The sequence below is a fragment of the Dendropsophus ebraccatus genome, chromosome 13, assembly GCF_027789765.1.
Source record: "Dendropsophus ebraccatus isolate aDenEbr1 chromosome 13, aDenEbr1.pat, whole genome shotgun sequence".
Classification (NCBI taxonomy): domain Eukaryota; kingdom Metazoa; phylum Chordata; class Amphibia; order Anura; family Hylidae; genus Dendropsophus; species Dendropsophus ebraccatus.
Genome location: NC_091466.1, coordinates 43,622,283 through 43,643,651, shown reverse-complemented (window position 1 = coordinate 43,643,651; position 21,369 = coordinate 43,622,283). Strand labels below are relative to the sequence as shown.

The 21,369-nt window shown below is 46.1% G+C and overlaps 1 protein-coding gene across 4 annotated transcripts in view; it reads left to right on the top strand.

The window, feature by feature from the left end:
* The first annotated feature begins 18,439 nt into the window (after nucleotides 1-18,439).
* SYNE2 (spectrin repeat containing nuclear envelope protein 2) overlaps nucleotides 18,440-21,369 on the top strand; it is a 225,701-nt gene continuing 222,771 nt past the window's right edge. For all 4 annotated transcript variants that reach the window (XM_069949162.1, XM_069949164.1, XM_069949163.1 and 1 more), the window contains exon 1: nucleotides 18,440-18,607. The gene's annotated coding sequence lies outside the window, so the exon portion shown is untranslated. The remainder of the gene's footprint in view (nucleotides 18,608-21,369) is intronic.

The following is a 21,369-nucleotide window of genomic DNA, read 5'->3' as shown; positions in this document are numbered from 1 at the left end:
GCTTCCTGGTCTGAGCGGGAACCTGGATCATCATGTGTAAGCCCCGCTTAGTCAGTCAGCAGCCTTAGTGTGGTGTCCACTAGCAGTGTTACTGTTGCATACAACCTTCGCAAAAGTCTGTACTTTTTGTGGTCTTATTATGACGAAAGTAGTATTAAGAGTTTACCACTAGATGACGCTGTATTATGTATGTGTGTATGGAAGCTGCACAGCTGAAGAATCGCAAAGGGTTATTGTGTTTATGTGTTACCAGAATCTGTAGACCAGTAGGATTTCTGCTTTCTTCTTTCCTATCACCTCTCCTCTCTGTTCTTCTATTGCACTCTGTTTACCCAATCACAGTGCACCCTACACGCTGTAGGTAGAGGAAGTTAGTCCTATGGGTAGGGTCCTTTGGGAAACGTCATGTAAAGCAGGTAGTTCCTGCAACATGACGTTTCTCAAACGTCATGTCTTCCCTGCCTCCCCCCGCTGTCCCTAGGTGAGATCGGGCAGCGGGAGGAGGCTATGTCACATAGCCTCCTCCCGCTGCCTCTGCCCGAAGGGGAGCCGCGCTCCCCCCCGGGCAGTTAACCCCATAGACGCCGCGGTCAATGCGACCGCAGCGTCTATGGGCATATTTCTGGATTGGGAGGCGATCGGGCGGCGGGAGGGGGCTGTGGCATGTTGCCTCCTCCCGCCGCCACTACAGATCCTCCCCCGGCAGTTCCCTGTCCCCCCTGGTACTGGCGGATCGCCGCTATTACCGTTATAGTGGCGATCTGCCAGTACCGGCCATTACCGGCGCCGGCGCTGCATTTCATCTCCCCCCACCGTGAATCCACGGTGGGGGGAGATGAACTAAGTATTAATCAGACCTCAGATCAGCCCCTAGTGGCCGATCTCTAACCCCCCCTCCCCGGGCGGCCATCAAATCCAAGATGGCCGCCCCCATCGCTGCGAACTATATACCGCTGATCGCCTGTTCCCAGTGCTGCCAGCACTTTTTATCCCCTGTCACCATAAATCATTGGTGACAGGGGATAAAAAGTGTCACCGTGCCCCCCCCCCAAGTCGCCCCCCACCCCCCAGTCACCCCAGTCACCCCCCCTTTCCCACATACGTTACCTGATCCTGGAGCTCCGTCCTCGACGTCCTGACTGCTTCTGATGTGCGCATGCGCGTCAGAAGCAGTTAGCTCTGAAAATTTAAAGTGACAGAGACAAATTTGGTCTCTGTCACTAAACTATGATTACTGTGATAGAAAATATTACAGTAATCATAGTAATATAGTAAAAATGAAAGTGTAAAAAGTACAAGGGAAAAAGTGTAAATGTGAAAAAGTGAAAAACATACAAACAAAATAAAACACACTTTTTATTATAGTAATAATTGCGGTTTACTCCCAGATTACCCGTAACCACCGCAGGTTGCCCGTATCCGCCCCAGTTTGCCCGTAACCGCCGCAGGTTGCCCGTAAACACGCCAGATTACATGTAACCACCGCACGTTGCCCATAACCACCACATCTTGACCGTAACCACCCAAAATTGCCAGTGACCCCCTCCAGATTGCCCGTAACTACCGCACGCTGCCTCTGACCACCGCACGTTGCCTCTGACCACCACACGCTGCCCCTGACCACCGCACGCTGCCTCTGACCACCGCACGTTGCCATTGACCACAGCACGTTGCCTCTAACCACTGCACATTGCCTCTAACCACTGCACTTTGCCTCTGACCACCGCAGGTTGCTCCTGACCACCGCACGTTGCCTCTAACCACCGCACGTTGCCTCTAACCACCGCACGTTGCCTCTAACCACCGCACGTTGCCCCTAACCACCGCACGTTGCCTCTAACCACCGCACGTTGCCCATAACCACCACACGTTGCCCATAACCTCTGCACATTGCCTATAACCACCGCACGTTGCCTGTAACCACCACATGTTGACCGTAACCACCCCGAATTGCCAGTGACCCCCTCCAGATGGTGCGTAATCAGCCCCGATTGCCCGTAACCCCCCAGATTGCATGTAACCACCGCACGTTGCCTCTGACCACCGCACGTAGCCTCTGACCACCGCACGTTGCCTATAACCACCGCACGTTGCCTCTAACCACCCCAAATTGCCAGTGACCCTCTCCAGATTGCCCGTAACCACGCCAGATTGCCTGTAACAACCCCAAATTACAGGTATCCATCTCAGATTACCTATAAGCACTTCAGTTTATCCGTAACCACCCCACGTTGCCCGTTACCACCCCACGTTGCCCGTAACCACCCCACGTTGCCCGTAACCACCCCAGATTGTCTGTAACCACCACAGGTTGCCCATAACCACCCCAGGTTGCCCATAACCACACCAGGTTGCCCGTGACCACCCCAGCTTGCCCGTGACCACACCAGGTTGCCCGTGACCACCCCAGGTTGCCCGTGACCACCCCACATTACCTGTAATCTCATTTTTTATTGTATTTTAGTAACTGCGCTATTCTAATAACTATTACTAGCTGCGGTTTTGCTCCAGCAAATTGGCGCTCCCTTCCTTCTGAGCCCGGCTGTGTGCCAATACTGTGGTTTATGTCCACAAATGGGGTACCGTTTTACTCAGAAGAAGCTGCGTTACAGATTTTGTGGTACGTTTTCTCTCCTGTTCCTCGTGAAATTAAGAAATTTTTAACTAAACAAACATATTATTGGAAAAATTCGAGTTTTTCATTTTTACTGTCTTATTTTGAATACTTTCCTCTAATACCTGTGGGGTCAAACCGCTCACTGCACCCCAAGATCAATTCTTTCAGGGGTGTACTTTCCTAAATGGGGTGACTTTTGCTGGGGTTCTATTCTGCTGACACTACAGAGGCGCTGCAAACGCACCTGGCGCTCAGAAACTTCTTCGGAAAAATCTGCACTGAAAATGCTAATTGGCGCTCCTTCCCTTCTGAGCCCGGCTGGGTGCCCATACAGTGGTTTATGCCCACATATGGGGTACCGTTCTACTCAGGGGGACCTGCGTTACAGATTTGGGCATGCAGCTTCTCCCCTGTTCCTAGTGAAATTGAGAAATTTCAAACTAAACGAACATATTGGAAAAATTCTAGTTTTTCAATTTTACTGTCTTATTTTGAATACTTTCCTCTAATACCTGTGGGGGTCAAAATGGTCACCACACCCCAAGATGAATTCCTTGAGGGGTGCACTTTCCAAAATGGGGTGACTTTTGGGGGGTTTCTCTTCTGCGGACACTACAAGGGCGCTGCAAACGCACCTGGCGCTCAGAAACTTCTTCAGCAAAATCTGCATTGAAAAAGCTAATTGGCGCTCCTTCCCTTCTGAGCCCGGCTGTGTGCCCATACAGTGGTTTACGCCCACATATGGGGTACCGTTGTATTCAGGAGAACCTTCTTTACAAATTTTGGGGTACTTTTTTTCTCTTGTTCCTCGTGAAATTGAGAAATTTCAAACTAAACAAACATATTATTGGAAAAATTCGTGTTTTTCATTTTTACTGTCTAATTTTGAATACTTTCCTCTAATGCATGTGGGGTCAAAATGCTCATCCTACCCAAAGATGAATTCTTTGAGGGGTGTACTTTCGAAAATGGGGTGACTTTTGGGGGGATTCTATTCTGCGGACACTACAGGGGCTCTGCAAATGCACCTGGCGCTCAGAAACTTCTTCAACAAAATCTGCATTAAAAAATCTAATTGGCGCTCCTTTACTTCTGAGCCCGGCCGTGTGCCCATACAGTGGTTTACGCCCACATCTGGGGTACCGTTGTATTCAGGAGAACCTGCGTTACAAATTTTGGCATGCTTTTTTTCTCATGTTCCTTTTGAAAATGAGAAACTTTAATCTAAACGTATATGTTATTTGAAAATTTTAATTTTCGATTTTTTTACGGCCTAATTGTGAATACTTTCCTCCAGCCCCTGTAGGGTTAAAATGCTCATTATACCCCTAGATTAATTATTTAAGGTGTCTAGTTTCCAAAATGGGGTCACTTATGGGGGTTTCCAGTATACAAGCCTTCTAAATCCATTTAAAAAAAGAACTGGTCCCTAAAAAAAATCAGTTTTGGAAATTTTCACAAAATGTGATAATTTGCTAATAAATTTCTAAGCTCCGTAACACCCTAAAAAAGTAAAATATGTTTCCCAAATTATGTCAGAATCAGGAGGACATATTCGTAATGTGATTTAGTAACTAATTTATGTGCTATGACTTCCTTTTTTAGAAGCAGAGAATTTCAGAAGTTCATAAAATGCAAAATTTTCTAATTTTTCTTGATATTTTGATGTTTTTCACAAAAAATACACAAAGTAGTGACCAAATTTTGCTACTAATATAAAGTGTCATATGTCACGAAAAAACAATCTCAGAATCGCTAGCATACGTTAAAGCATCACTGAGCTATAAGCGCATAAAGTGAGACAGGTCAGATTTTGAAAAATGAGCCTGGTCATTAAGGCCAAAACAGGCTTTAGAGGCAAGGGGTTAAGGAAGGTCAAGGCAGTAAATTTTCTTTCTTGCTTCTATAAGGATATTGTTACGTATATTAACTCTTTCAAGCCTATTTTTCTCATGAACCCATGCTTCATTCTAATCTTATGTTTCTTTTAAAGGTGTTGAATTCATTTGGTCAAGTTATTCAGGAACAATGCCCGTTCATAGTTTCTACATAGACTAATACATATCTATTTGGCCATGTTCACACAACGTAAGTTCCATACTAATTACGGCCGTTGTTACAACGGCCGTGATTGGTACGGAACTCATGTTGTGCTGCAGGCCGAGGGAATCCTGGCTGGAGTGAATACACATGGCATACACTCCGCCTGGGATCCCTAGCTGCGCTGTAGAAAATTGACATGTCTTTTCTTCTGCAGCCGCAGAAAAGCCTGTCAGTGCACCCTATGGAGCAAGCAGCTCTGGCTGCTTGCTCCATAGTGTGCAGTGGGGAGTTCTGACGCGGGCGCGCACGGAAGCATCAGAACTCTGCGGCGGTAATGATCATCCGGACGGTAATGCAGTACCGGCCGGGATGATCTTTTCCGAGACTGTCCGTTCCGTGACCCGACCGGGTCACGTAACGGCCAGTCTCATACTACGTCTAAACATAGCCTTAGTCTATAAGTTTAAAGGGCAACTCCAGAGATTTGTAATTTACTTCTATTAGAAAATCTCAAGTCTTCAGGTACTTAGCAGCTGCTGTATGTTCTACATATCTGTCTATGACATACAGCAGCTGATAAGTACTGGAAGACTTGAGATTTTTTTAATAGAAGTAAATTACAAATCACCTGTAGATTTGACACCAGTACATTTGAAAGAAAGAAAAAAATTTCTGGAGTTGCCCTTTAAATATGTAGGGATTTAGTTACATTATCCTAAAATACTAAACAGGTCAGTTACTGTTATTGTTCCCATTCTGGTTTGACTGACATATGGCCAGTTAGACAAGTTTCATTGTGCTGTATACATGCTTGCTAACTTTTGAGAATGACATTGGGGAATTCCGAGAAATTGTGTTAAAAGTATTTATCATATAACCTGCCGCATATATACAAGATCACAACATCCTCACACCGTAAGGCTATGTTCACACTATGTAAGTTACGTATTAATCACGGTCGTTGTTGCCAATTTTTCTATGTACCTGTATGTCTGAATGTATAGTGCAATTGGCATACTGTTTCTTTGCAGACTAGCCCTGTATTCAAACCAGAGAAATAAAAGATATGTTGGTTGAGACATACCACCCAATTGTATGCCACAAACTGGGTTATTATAGCTCATACACATGTTTGCAGAATATATATTAAGAAACTATTGCCTTGGGGCCCTAATATTGCATATAATATAAGTATAATCCATCTGCAATACATTATGCAGGCTTACAGCTATTAGTATATAAATATCGCCATCTAGTGGTTATTTTATGAATTCACCAACTCTTTTAATATTTGCAGGAGTTGTCTGACTGAAAACATTGCAGTGAAAATAAATACATGGTCAGTTCCCCTGCAGGGTACTGGTGGCAGAGTCTCCTAAGAGTTAATGGACAGCAAACAATAGACAGAAAGAAATAAATACATTTTCATACAGTGTTTACATTTCCTGATAGTTGCTTGCTTTCCATGATTAAAAACATGGCCCAGTGCTCAGGATCATGGTTCATGGTGAAAAAAAGAACCTATACCCACATGTTTAATCCTTGATGGCTGGCGTGTCTGTATACCCATATCATCATTTTAGTTCATCAATGGTATAGGGTGTAAGTATTTGACATGGGTATGTGGGCATATTTTAATTGCAGCCATGTAAAAGAACAGAGAGTGGTGGCGCTGGTTCTTTTATTTATTTTACTACAATTCCCTTTTTTCAGTTTTTTCTTAAACCCAAATTATATATCACTGTGAATTTCAGAAATCTGACAGTGTATGACTAACATCCCTACCCTACGCTTCATGAGACAAATTGCTGTAGCAGCTGGAAGAAGGAAGACATGCCACTCAAAGAGGTGAGTTTTTTTACAACTGGAAAGGACAGTGTATTACTAAATGCCAGGGCGCCATATCACTGGATAGTAGGGACTAGGGTGCAATGCAATGGGGCACTAGGGACTGGGGTTCTATAAGACTGGACACTGGGTCTAGGGCAATATTCCACTGGACACTAGGATTGGACCACTATATGACTGGATACTTCTAGTCACTGGGGCACTATATGGCTGGACACTGCTAGTGACTAGATACTACCAGTGACTGGGGTACTATATGAATGGATACTTTTAGTGACTGGGGCACTATATGGCTCAATGGTACTGAACTCTTGAGCCAGAGTACTATGCCACTGTATAGTATAACACTATAGACTATGACAATTAATCACAGGACACCAGTGAATGTGGGACTATATTAATGGACACTAGGGACTGGAGCACTATAGCACTGGGCACAGTTTTTTTTTTATCTCTATAACTATATGTCTCCCTGTGTGTCTGTAAATAACACATTTCCTATAAATTCACCTATGACTAGAAATAAGTGAGTATACTTGAGCTCACTATTCACTCAAGTATCACGGTACTCGAAAGTACCCAATAGTCGAACAAGTAGCTTGTGGTGCTCGATTAACATTGATAGTCTCCTGCCCATGTTTGGCAGCTTTAATCAGCCAATAAAAATGCAGGGAAGAGGCGGGAGGTCCTGCTACCCTGCAGTTATGTCGGCTGCTGTCGTAGCAGTGATTGGCCGGCTGCATCAGGTGACCTAGGTGTATATATGTTGCAGTAAAATGATAGAATCAGGGGTTTGGTCAAATTACTAAGGGATTTCATCAAATCCTGGGAAATTATGAAATGGCCAAGCTGTTCCATCATTTCCTTGAAGAAAGTCAGTGATTTGAACAAATCCCTGACCCCTTTAAGGAAAATGATGGAATGGAATTCTATCATTTCCCCTGCAACATACCTCTTGCTCCCTGCTTGCTGTGTAATGATGCCTCCTGCTCCCAGCTCTGCTCCCCTGTCCGCCTCCGGTCCCGCTTGCTGTGTAATGATGCCTCCTGCTCCCAGCTCTGCTCCCCTATCCGCCTCCGGTCCCGTGTACTGTGTGATGATGCCTCCTGCTCCCGGCTCTGCTCCCCTGTCCGCCTCCGGTTCTGTGTGCTGTGTGATGATGCCTCCTGCTCCCAGCTCTGCTCCCCTGTCCACCTCCGGTTCTGTGTGCTGTGTGATGATGCCTCCTGCTCCCGGCTCTGCTCCCCTGTCCGCCTCCGGTCCCGTGTACTGTGTGATGATGCCTCCTGCTCCCGGCTCTGCTCCCCTGTCCACCTCCGCAGGGCCGTCTTACCCATTGGGCATGGTAGGCGGCTGCCCGGGGGCCCTTGCGTCCTAGGGGGCCCCTGCCCGCTGTCACAGCGGGCAGGGGCCCCCTAGGACGCAAGGGTCCCCAGGCTGCCGCCTCCCATGCCCAATGGGTAAGACGGCCCTGCGCGCCCCCCTTCCCCTTCTCTTGCGACCGCAAGCACTTTCTTGCTTGCGATCGCAAGAGGAAATCCGGCCCCGGCTGATGCGTCGCTCCCTGGGGGATTCTCCGGGAGCGCACGCATCAGGAACCTCAGTGCGCGTCGCTGGGGTTTCCTGTACCGGAAGTCCCGGCCTGGGCGCACACTGAGCTTCCGGATGTGTGCGCTCCCTGAGAATCCCCCGGGGAGCGACGCATAGGCCGGGGCAGAAGAGGAGAGGAAGCAGCGACGGGGGAGCCCTGGTAGGTGAGTTGGGTGTTTGTTTTTTTTATCTGCTGTGCAGGGGGCCATCTATAAGGGGGGAATACGGGGGAGCCATCTATAAGGGGGGAATACGGGGGAGCCATCTATAGGGGGGGATACAGGGGGAGCCATCTATAAGGGGGGAATACGGGGGAGCCATCTATAGGGGGGATACAGGGGGGGAGCCATCTATAGGGGGGATACAGGGGGGAGCCATCTATAGGGGGGGATACAGGGGGGAGCCATCTATAAGGGGGTGATACAGGGGGAGCCATCTATAGGGGGGTTACAGGGGGGAGCCATCTATAGGGGGGGATACAGGGGGAGCCATCTATAGGGGGGGGATACAGGGGGAGCCATCTATAAGGGGGGAATACGGGGGAGCCATCCATAGGGGGGGATACAGGGGGAGCCATCTATAAGGGGGGAATACGGGGGAGCCATCTATAGGGGGGATACAGGGGGGAGCCATCTATAGGGGGGGATACAGGGGGAGCCATCTATAGGGGGGGATACAGGGGGAGCCATCTATAAGGGGGGAAAACGGGGGCGCCATCTATAGGGGGGATACAGGGGGGAGCCATCTATAGGGGGGATACAGGGGGGAGCCACCTATAGGGGGGGAATAAGGGGGAGACATCTATAGGGGGGGATACGGGGGGAGCCATCTATAGGGGGGGGATACGGGGGGGAGCCATCTATAGGGGGGGATACAGGGGGGAGCCATCTATAGGGGTTGATACAGGGGGGAGCCATCTATAGGGGGGGTACAGGGGGAGCCATCTATAGGGGGGGGATACAGGGGGGAGCCATCTATAGGGGGGGATACAGGGGGAGCCATCTATAGGGGGGATACAGGGGGAGCCATCTATAGGGGGGGGATACAGGGGGGAGCCATATACAGGGGGGAGCCATCTATAGGGGGGGATACAGGGGGGAGCCATCTATAGGGGGGGGGATACAGGGGGGAGCCATATACAGGGGGGAGCCATCTATAGGGGGGGATACAGGGGGGAGCCATCTATAGGGGGGGATACAGGGGGGAGCCATCTATAGGGGGAATACAGGGGGGAGCCATCTATAGGGGGGGATACAGGGGGGAGCCATCTATAGGGGGAATACAGGGGGGAGCCATCTATAGGGGGGGATACAGGGGGGAGCCATCTATAGGGGGGATACAGGGGGGAGCCATCTATAGGGGGGGATACAGGGGGGAGCCATCTATAGGGGGGGATACAGGGGGGAGCCATCTATACGAGAGGGGGGGATACAGGGGGAGCCATCTATAGGGGGGGGGATACAGGGGGGAGCCATCTATACAAGGGGGGGATACAGGGGGGAGCCATCTATAAGGGGGGATACAGGTGGGAGCCATCTATATTAGGGGGGGGATACAGGGGGGAGCCATCTATAGGGGGGGGATACAGGGGGGAGCCATCTATACAAGGGGGGGGTAACAGGGGGGAGCCATCTATAAGGGGGGAATACGAGGGAGCCATCTATAAGGGGGTAATACAGGGGGAGCTATCTATAAGGGGCCAATACAGATGTGCAGTGTGTAGAGAGATGAGGATGGTGACAGAGTGTGGAGCCTAATATGTCTGTCTGGCAGATTCTGTGGATTCGTGGCTCGGAGTTCTCATAACGGCACAGGGCAAATGGAAAAGAAGATGAAAAGGGAATAACTCCGATCAGAGAAGACGTCTCATGTGAGTCACTTGATGTATCTGCACTGTAATGTATATGGTGTACAGAACCTGTGTAGAGCTGGGTACCTCTATATGACTGCATGAGGTGATAGTGATCTGTGTACAGTGGATTAGTCAGTAGCAGCGGTGGTGTTAGTCAGTATGCGGTGGTAATATTTGTTGCTTGTTATCTGGCATATATATAGAGAAGGGCAAAACAACATGTCTCATATAGACAGAGGGGCAACAACATGACTATTATATTATATATGAACCATGTTGTTTCCCTGTATTCTGTATAGATGAGACATGTTGCACTGGTGTGACAATAAACCCTGCAGATGGCTGTTGGAAGTGCTGTCTCCATTGCGTTTTTTGGATACTTTGAAGCCAACCTGGTCTGGTTTGGTGAAGCATGCACGCACGTTTATTTTTTGTTTTTGCGCTGCTGAAAGACTGTATTGTGAATTAAAGTTTATGTTAACAATAATTAGTATTTTTTATTGTACGTAATTGTACTGGCTAGGGGCGGGGTTGCAAAGATGGGGGGGGTTTTGATGGCGGCGGCCGCGGGGGGTGGGGCCCAATTCGCACCTCTGCCCAGGGGCCCATAATGCTGTTAAGACGGCCCTGCACCTCCGGTCCTGTGTGCTGTGTGATGATGCCTCCTGCTCCCGGCTCTGCTCCCCTGTCCGCCTCCGGTCCTGTGTACTGTGTGATGATGCCTCCTGCTCCCGGCTCTGCTCCCCTGTCCGCCTCCGGTCCTGTGTGCTGTGTGATGATGCCTCCTGCTCCCGGCTCTGCTCCCCTGTCCGCCTCCGGTCCCGTTTGCTGTGTGATGATGCCTCCTGCTCCTGGCTCTGCCCCCCTGTCTGCCTCCAGTCCCGTGTACTGTGTGATGATGCCTCCTGCTCCCGGCTCTGCTCCCCTGTCTGTCTCCGGTCCTGTGTGCTGTGTAATGATGCCTCCTGCTCCTGGCTCTGCTCCCCTGTCTGCCTCCGGTCCCGTTTGCTGTGTGATGATGCCTCCTGCTCCTGGCTCTGCCCCCCTGTCTGCCTCCAGTCCCGTGTACTGTGTGATGATGCCTCCTGCTCCCGGCTCTGCTCCCCTGTCCGCCTCCGGTCCTGTGTGCTGTGTGATGATGCCTCCTGCTCCCGGCTCTGCTCCCCTGTCCGCCTCCGGTCCCGTGTGCTAGTGATTTGATCAAATCCCTGAATTCTATCATTTCACTGCAACATATAGACCCGGATCTTTAGATGCTCGGATCACTTGCGGTCTTTTAGCTGACAGGGAGAACTGCTGGAGTAGGGCCAAAGCAAATGCCATACAGTGTTGTACCATTTAGCATTATACAGTCTAACCAGTGTCCTAGTGCAACAGTGTAGTGGTGGGGACTGAGAGTATACGCCACTGAATACTATACTAAACTTTTTTGCTGACAGTACTATACTCACTACTATGCAAAACTTGAATCCATTCCTTTTTCTGGTTAGTGTTATCCCTTTCTGGAAAAAAAGCACAAAAAATCATCTGCCGTACACTATAGTACCAGCGTTATACAGTCTAACCAGTGTCCTAGTTTCAGAGCCATGAGCCTGGGAGTCTTGAATCAGAGCCTGCTGCTGAGGCACAACAACACCACTGCCTATGCAGGATCCTTGGCCACCATTCCCTGTTGAGTATTGAGTATGCCACTACTCAATCCAGAGCAGCGTGACCAGATGTTGACGTGGATGGCGGATAATGTGGGCAGTCATTTTGTCACCACTCACTCTGAGATTCTGGTTCAGGAGAACCACTGTGTCCACAGATCCCCCAAGCGTTGAGCTTCCGATGTCTCAGAGTAGTGAAGAGGGGGTTGTGAGGAAGCGACTGGACCGACTGGTGAGTCGACTGGACCCAGCTTTTCCGAAGGGGAGGGATCTGCAGCCCCAGCTTCAAGAGGCAATGGTGTGGCCAGAGAGAGAGAAGACAGGTCATAGCAAGTGGTCCCGCAAGAGGTCCCATAAGTGTTCCCCAGAACGCATGCTCGCAGAGTTGAAGGTCTTCTGCTGTGGGGCATTATTTCAATAAAAGGGCTGAAGACAACCAGTTTGTCTTTTGCAAACTGTACTTTATGAGTATGCAGGTACACCGGACATCCTCCCCTGTGTCAAATAGGAGGCCCCTGAAAAAACGCTCCAGTCTCCCATTAACTTTAATAGGTTTTGTTACTAGTATCATGCACTCATGTATCGGAAAATACTCGGCTTGAGTAAGGAGCATTTTAGTACTCACCTCATCTCTACCTAATACATGATATGAAAATGTTTTTGTTCTAGCTGGACAAAGCCTGATAAATCTATATTCTCACTTGAACGCAGCAGTGATAAAGAAAATGCATTGTAAATTCCCCCTACTGAATAGTATTTTATATCCTAAGGATTTGACGTGACTCACTGTAGCCTCTACATAAATCCCAATTGCACTGAGCCCCTGGTGTAGGTTTCAGTATAATTTTTCGTAGCAACAAATGATAAATGAAGCGGACCCAGAGTCGCGCCCCGTTCCGCCCCCTCCACAACCCCTCCCCGCCCCACTGGCGAAGGTGGCGTAAAATGGCCAGATGCGAATATTTTATTCGCATTTAATAAATTTATTTGCAGTCGCATCTGGCCATTTTACGCCAAAAAATACAACTTTTTAGTTTGATAACTTTCCCCCATAGTATTTCCATTAGTCTTTTGATTAGTATTTTTTCAACCTAAACCAGGAGTGGGTAAAAAAAACACAGAAATTGTGCAAATCTTTCCATTATATTTTTTTTTTGTCAATTCCACCCCTGATTTTGGAGACAAATACTTACAGAAATACTGACCAAAATACTCTGTGTGAACATAGCCTATGGGGGTTATATACAATATCTGAGGAGAGCAAAGAAATAGGGCTTGCATTGATTATATTATAACAATTGTTCTTTTAGCCTCAAGTAGCTTTCTGATCATTTACCTACAGAGAGCCTGAAGCTGACCGTCATGTATGACAGGCTTTCAGCTTTGTACAATCCCATTTTGTTAAAAGGGTCAATAACCTGACTAGAAGCCTTCAACCTACTACTGAGACCCTGGGCGATTGTCTGTGGGTTAAAAAAGCAGCATGTGTTCAATTACCCTACAGCACCACCATTGGAGAGGTGAAGTATTACAAGTATTACAAAGCGGTACTGTCATTTATTAAAACTTTTGACATGTCTTTTAAGTAAAAGTTTAAATTCCACAGGGTCTCCGTACTGATGTGATCTCCAGTCCCTGTCCGCCCACCTGATCTGACTCCATATTCACTCCATTTTAGTTTATAGAGCAAATGAGTGTAGTTTTGGGGTATGGTGGGGAGTGGAGCGTGCACCTCCCGCCCAATGCGTGCTCCACATAAACCCAGTGCTCTCTTCTGATTTGATGCCTAGCGGTGTTATGCTGCTGTGCAACTGCCCTATAGCAATCTGTGGCGCCAAGCTCCTACTTATCACTGGTGACCGTACCTGCTTACTGGTGACCCTTCAGCAAGTAAGTGAGTATGGGGGGGGGGGGGGGGGGAGAGAAGTAGCTGGTGAAAGGATGGGGGGGGGCGGGGACTGAGGGTGTGTGCTAGTCAAGGGATGGGGGGTGGGGGACAGAGGATGAATGCTGGTGAAGGGATGGGGGCAGACGGACTGGGGGTGTATGCTGGTAAAGGGATGGGGGGCAGGGGGACTGGGGGTGTATGCTGGTGAAGGGATGGGGGGCAGGGGGAGTGTGGGGGGTTTATGCTGATGAAGGGATGGGGGCAGGGGGACTTAGGGTGTATACTGGTGAAGGAATGGGGGACAGAGGATGAATGCTGGTGAAGGGATGGGGGCAGACGGACTGGGGGTGTATGCTGGTGAAGGGATGGGGGACTGGGGGTGTATTCTGGTGAAGGGATGGGGGACTGGGGTGAATGCTGGTGAAGGGATGGGGGGCCAGGGGGACTAGACTAAGGGTGTATGCTGGTGAAGGGATGGGGGTCAGGGGGACTGGGGGTGTATGCTGGTGAAAGGATGGGGTCAGGGGGACTGGGGTTGTATATCTTTGTTATTTAAACTATAAATATTGTCAAATTATGTTTTTTGTCGATGTGACACACCACCTGAGTTATGCTGCCAAATTTTGACTCACCAAGGAGAAAAGGTTGCCTATCACTGCACTAGGAGCTCTGAGCCTACTATACCCATGACAGTGATCTGTGAAAATCTATTGGTGGGACACAGTGATACGCAGCTCCTCCTGCTATCTCCTGCTTTACTAGCAGCATTATAATGTGTGTATTCTGTAACCATAGAATTATTTGAGCATTTGTTATAGTAGAAATATGTGTAGGGTTGTGACATACTATAAAAACTATAGTGAATGTTTAATGTTGAAAACCTAGGATGCCATTACTGTAATAATACATTGCTAACTTTATCTTGCACCTGTAGGGCATCTCTTAACAGCCCTGGAGAACCTGATGGAGGAGACAGTGATGAAGAAGGCCAGGGCTGTAATTACAATGACAATGACAGCCGTCTCCACATACCTACTGTACTTATGGGAACAAACATTATGTGACTCAGAACGAACATGAAGTTACCTAAAGATCATGACACGTCCTTTTACATGGAACAACGATCTGTAGACTTCACGAACAATCGGTGGATAATATGTGCAGTCCATTAAATTCATCACTGTTGGCCACACATTACCCAATTACACAGGGTGGTGTGGCCAATAGCAATAATTTAATCAGTCGACCAAGGGGGATTTGCTTGTTCATCATCTGATCCCTGGCCACTTCACATAGGCCGATTATTATAGGCTTTCCTTTATGACCTGATCTCTGTATATAGTCTGTTTCTGGCTTTGGCTTCAAATCTTTGGCAGATAATCTGTCAGATAATCTTTCTGTGTAAATGGACCCTTAAAGGGCCTTAAAGCAAATGTACCATCAGTACATTGGCTTTACCTTTCGCACCTGAATAGAGCGGCACCAGTGCAGGGAAGCCGGTGCCGCGATCCTTATTTTGAACCGCTGCGCGGTTCCCGCATACGGCGCCTGTCTGTTGCCAAGCACCGGTTAGGGGTCAAGCACTGGAGGCGGGCCGGCCCGCCCCCAGTAGGTAAGAACCCCCGTCCCTCTATAATGCAGCTCCATAGATTCTATTCATGTGCAAAACTTATAGCAGATTTACTGATGGTATATTCGCTTTAAAGTGTCTTTCAGGGTCCTGTTAAACATATAAAACAACTTACTTGAACTTACTAACAGTGTCATACAAGGGCCAATCAATTGATACCCACCATGACAACTGTACAGACCAATATAACCAATATTCCCCTTAAAGTGGTAGATCCTAGTATTATATAGGAGCTCTACATCCTGTATAAGGGATTATACTTAGAGCCATTGACTCACATTGAATATACTTACAGCTATTGACTCACATTGATTATACTTACAGCCAATGGTTCTGCAGAGTATAGTGCCCCCCATTAATGTACCATGTGCTAATAATGTGCTAATAATGCACTTTTATTATTAAGGAACCCTTATAAAGGTCTCTATACACCTTCAATAACACAATTATTTGGCCTACATCTATCTCCCCCGGGCCCTTCCCATATACAAGAACATTTGGCACAGCCATTCATGTGTTTATATTGTCAGCCTTAACATGCTCCAAAGAATCCCAAGTGTTATTGTGTTAATGTGGTAGGACCTACAAGTCCAGTCGTTTTCTCGGATCCTGGTCACGGTGCACTGGTTCTATGGCCCCATTATTGGTGTAGTGTTGACTTAGTTGGTTAATTGACCTTTAGACATTAAGAAACAAGCAGCATGTTCATCTGTCATTTCTTGCTGACTGTAACCTTGTAACCTGCCTTATTCCTTCTAGAGTGTTGATATACTTATGACATGTCATCACTGCTTCAGGTATTAAATGACCTATTGTCCAGCAAAATACCGACCAGAAATTCGAGTTCATTAGCACTATACCCCACTCGTGTTACTTGTACTTTCCCAGTACACTTCAAGAATTGCCCAAAGCATTGTATGTATTAAACATCACACAGCCGGTCAAATCTCAATTTACCAAGCAAAGTCAGCATAAAACTGCTGTATAGTGTTGCAAATCTTATAAGAGACTCATAATATATAAAGTCCTATATAAGACTAGTAAGTAAAGTTGCATCAATCAATGTTGTAGTGTGATAGCCTTGTATTCTATGCAGTGACTAGGTCCTGTTTTGATATTGGAGCTTCCATTGATAAGCCAGTACACCCCAAGAACTGGGTGGCTATGGTTACTCTCCATTAGGGTCCTATTACATGACCCAATAATGGTTTAGCAAGGGCTGCACGGACATCTTTAGCGATGTCCATGCAGCCCTTGCCCAAACAGTTAATACTTCACCTGTCCATGCTCCTGGTCTTCTTCTGTGCTTTGTATGTGTCCTGGCACTGCACACTGCAGCTTCAGAGCGGTCTCTGATCTGACAGGCTGCTCAGCCAATCACTGACCGGGACCGATGCAGCCAGTGATTGGCTGAGCGGCCTGTCAGCTTCCATTCCATTGGGTACATCTGTACTTCGCATCATTGGGGAGCCCCACTTATCAGAATCAATGGAACCGCATCATAGAGGGGCATGGGGTTTCCTCGCACTCCGGAGCACAATTCTCTTGTTGCCCTGGGGGTCTCTGGCCTTGAAACACTGCAGTGTGCCCTGGCTTAGGGCAATAAAGGATTATGGATACATAAAGTGTAGTTGACTATTTTTTTGTATAGAGCAAAAAAAAAAAACACACAGTGAGAATCCAGTAAGGAAATAGATGTACAGCTTCCAGTGCATTCTTATTAGCATTGCTTCCTGCTAATTTTTGATCTATATTTTTTTTTCCTTACAAGGGACAGCATTCTAGAACAATAATAGATTTTAGATCAACCAGTTCCAGAAAGTTAAAAAATTTGTGAATTACTTCTATTTAAAAATTTCAAGTCTTCCAGTACTCATCAGCTGCTGCAGGAAGTAACCTATTCTCTCCAGTCTGACACAGTCCTCTCTACTGCCTCCTCTTCCCCTGTCAGGTTTTCTATGGACAGTTTCTGACATGGACAGAGGTGGAAGCAGAGAGCACCGTGTCAGACTGCAAAGAATACACCATCTACAGAGTGCCCCTTTATATGTGACCCCCACAGTCCCAATCCAGGATTTGGAATCCATTAAGTAACATGTATATAAAAAAAGAAAAATCCTAATGATATTAATATGCAAAATCATGCATAGGAAATTGTGAGAATACATACAATTACTTCCTGTTCCCATCAGCTTTATAGTAACATAATATAGTCACATAATAAACAACCATATAGTATAGTCACATAATAAACAACTATATAATATAATCACATAATAAACAACTATATAATATAGTCACATAATAAACAACTATATAATATAGTCACATAATAAACAACTATATAATATAGTCACATAATAAACAACTATATAATATAGTCACATAATAAACAACCATATAGTATAGTCACATAATAAACAACCATATAGTATAGTCACATAATAAACAACCATATAGTATAGTCACATAATAAACAACCATATAATATTGTCACATAATAAACAACCATATAAATATTGTCAAATAATAAACAACTATATAATATAGTCCAATAATAAACAACCATATAGTATAGTCACATAATAAACAACTATATAATATAATCACATAATAAACGACCATATAGTATAGTCACATAATAAACAACTATATAATATAATCACATAATAAACAACCATATAATATAGTCACATAATAAATAACTATATAATATAGTACAATAATAAATAAATATATAATATAGTCCAATAATAAACAACCATATAGTATAGTCACATAATAAACAACCATATAATATAGTCACATAATAGCAGCATGGAAAATGTTACAGGAAGAAGAATACAACCAGTGCTACAAACTGCTACACTGTCCGCTGCTATTGTGTAAGTGACTGTGACTTTTACAAGTGATTTCTGACACTTTCCACCACTAATATTTCTCACCATGAAGGTGTATACAGCTGTATACAGCTCCCAGCAGCAACTGGCACAGGAGTTTACTGCAAACACAAAGCCCTGTCCCTAGGGGGACCTGCAGCACCACAGATGTCATGCAGTAGCATTGCCTCCATGGGATCAACAGAGAGCAGCAGTGTGGGTGGGAATTCAGGAAGAACTCACATGGATGGGAGGGAATCTAGTAGACCAGCTTGGGAATGAATACACCAAGGGGAGGGCTGCAAATAAACAGGGAGTGGAAATATTAGGAAGGGTGGGGGATGAAAAAAACAGTGAGGAAGATACAAGCAGAGAACATTGTCAGGGAGGAGAAATATTAGGAAGGGAGAGACAAGGGGAGGGGACCTTTCAAGGAAGGGAGGGAGCAGAGGAACTGGACAGGAGCTGCAAGGAACAAGACACATTTGGGAGGGAACAGTAAAATAATCAGGAGCGAGACCGCTGCGAAAATCCATAAGGAGGAATTAACTCTGGAAGTCCTGTGAGTGACGCCCCCCCAAGGGTTTGGATTGGGCATCTCCATACAGAATGTAAGTACTCCTTGTTATTTCTAAGGGGATGTATTGGAAACTTGGACCAGGTCTAGGATGCGTCAGTAGATGTGTAACATGTGGGTCCACCAACATAGCCATTCCAATCACTCCATCAGACCTCTTCAGTTGTATAGTAGAAAGTTTGTGGATTGTGAGACATATCGCATGTGGGCAATGAACCTGTATAAGAAATTAGGATTTCATCTATAGGAAACTAAAGCAAAGCACCATTATATGGAATTACCTACAAATACTTTATTATTGGAAGTGATTTGTTTATTAGAGGAGAGCGCCAGGAAATCAAATACCTGGTGGCGGCCATCCCATAGCTGGCAGAAGAGTACAGGTAATAGGGCTCTACCACTGACACAGCCCTTTCACCATCCACTTTGTACTGTAAAGACCCCTTCTATTGCCTAAAAGAGTCCTAATATGCCTGCCGTAGAGATCCCCCTCCAAATGTGGGGGCGCCACTGTAAGCTGTCTGAATATCCCATAGCTGCTGCTGCAGAACCTCTTGTGTATGTATGCCATAAGCAGGCTGTCAGCACTATATCATCCCTTTAGCTTTGCCTCCAGGACTGGCGACCTGTCATTTTGCAGTTAGTAATTATATATCTATAGCAGAAATGGTGAAGCTGTCAGTCTGCTCCTCTCTGTAGCTATGACACAAGGAAACACCCAATGGCTGAAACCTCCAGCCTGAGCACATAAAGTTTTGCATGTTATTATGCTCCTGTTCTAACTGGAGATGTCTTATCCGGTAAAGTTCTTATTCCGGTAGAGTTTTTATCTGAGGAAATTCTCCAATTCTCCAGTCTATATCAGGGTAGAGCACTCAATACATGTGGCAGACATGTTTCCTAGTCTCGCCATGCTTATAGTCTGTGCTTATGAACTTTTACTGACTTGACTGGACAAAGTCACACGTGGGTTGTCAGTATGGGTGTGGAGATTTAGCAGAGCTGAGTCTGCCAATGAACTATCACACTTTATCTGTGGTTTTCTGAAGAATTGCCCAATAACTAGTGAGTTATTATAGTTAGCAGAAGAACTAAGTTTTACCGCAACTTCTGCTTTTTGCCACATCTGTGTCTGACAAAGTCGGCTCTGCTACACTTATACCTGCCACATCTATGGAAAGTCGGCTGTGCTACACTTGTACCTGCCATATCTGTGTCTGACAAAGTCGGCTGTGCTACACTTGTACCTGCCACATCTGTGTCTGACAAAGTCGGCTCTGCTACACTTATACCTGCCACAACTGTGTCTGACAAAGTCGGCTCTGCTACACTTGTACCTGCCACAACTGTGTCTGACAAAATCGGCTCTGCTACACTTATACCTGCCACATCTGTGTCTGACAAAGTCGGTTCTGCTACACTTGTACCTGCCACAACTGTGTCTGACAAAGTCGGCTGTGCTACACTTGTACCTGCCACATCTGTGTCTGACAAAGTCGGCTCTGCTACACTTGTAGCTGCCACATCTGTGTCTGACAAAGTCGGCTGTGCTACACTTGTACCTGCCACATCTATGGAAAGTCGGCTGTGCTACACCTGTACCTGCCACATCTGTGTCTGACAAAGTAGGCTGTGCTACACTTATACCTGCCACATCTATGGAAAGTTGACTCAACTACACTTGTACCTAGCACATCTGTGTCTGACAAAGTCGTCTCTGCTACACATTTTAGTTAAGTAACTAGTTATGCACACAATTTATTATATTTATGGAAAAAAATGATCAATTAAAATTGTGCAAAACTGTTGTGTCTAGAGTGGAGCCTGAGGGGGTGGAGCATGACCCAGCAACTCAAGGAACATCAGAAAAAATCCCTGTGTCATGCTCCACCCCTTCAGACCCTGCAGCAGACATAACACTATGCATTAGTTTGGTGGAGTGTGCCTTTAAGACATTGGCCATACATAGCTGTACGTCATATAATGGGCGTTATTTTAACAGAGCCTATAGCATATATTATCCATCTATCGGCAGTACTAGGAACGTTTTGTGGTTTCATAACTCGGGCAATATATGGCTACTATTGTCACCCTTGGTTTGTGACTGTATCCTGTTTTGTTGTATTTTAGGATTATCTTGATTCCTCTTTAAATGTATGTTTGCATTGCATTTTACCAATAACAGTGACATTTTGGATATTTATGCTCACAGTTTTAAGTGTTCTACAGCATATATATTAGGTTAAAGTTAGTAATTTATACAGGTTCAGCTGACTATTTAATGTGGTGGATTTGTCAGGAAAGAAAAGTTTGGGATATGTTTGGTTTTAATTGTATGAACCTTTTGTTCTCGGGAGATACATGTAAATTGGGAGATCAGGAGAGCTAGGTTTTGGGCAAAAGAAAGTTTGGCCGCTCTAAAATGTATAGCAAGCTTTTGGCTTCACAGAAGTATATATATAATCCCTGTCTCATGGTGCTTCTCTTTGGCATTGTAATACAGGATTATTCTTCCCTAAAAGAAGAGAAGACGGGACATGGTGGAACATACCACATTTCTTTTCCATATTTACGATCGGGAAACACTGATCAGGAAGCCTTTCAGGAGGCTTCAGGAAACCATCAGTGTTTCCTGGTCTTAAAAACGGATTAGTAAAATAAATCATACTTACCTGCTCGGTTTCTCCTTCTGTCTTCTAGAGCTGTGTGTGCAATAGTGACATCACTCGTGCACCACCGCAGTGCTGGGGGGGGGGGAGGTAGTGGCCTCTTGTGGCTGGAGGTATAAAGCTACAG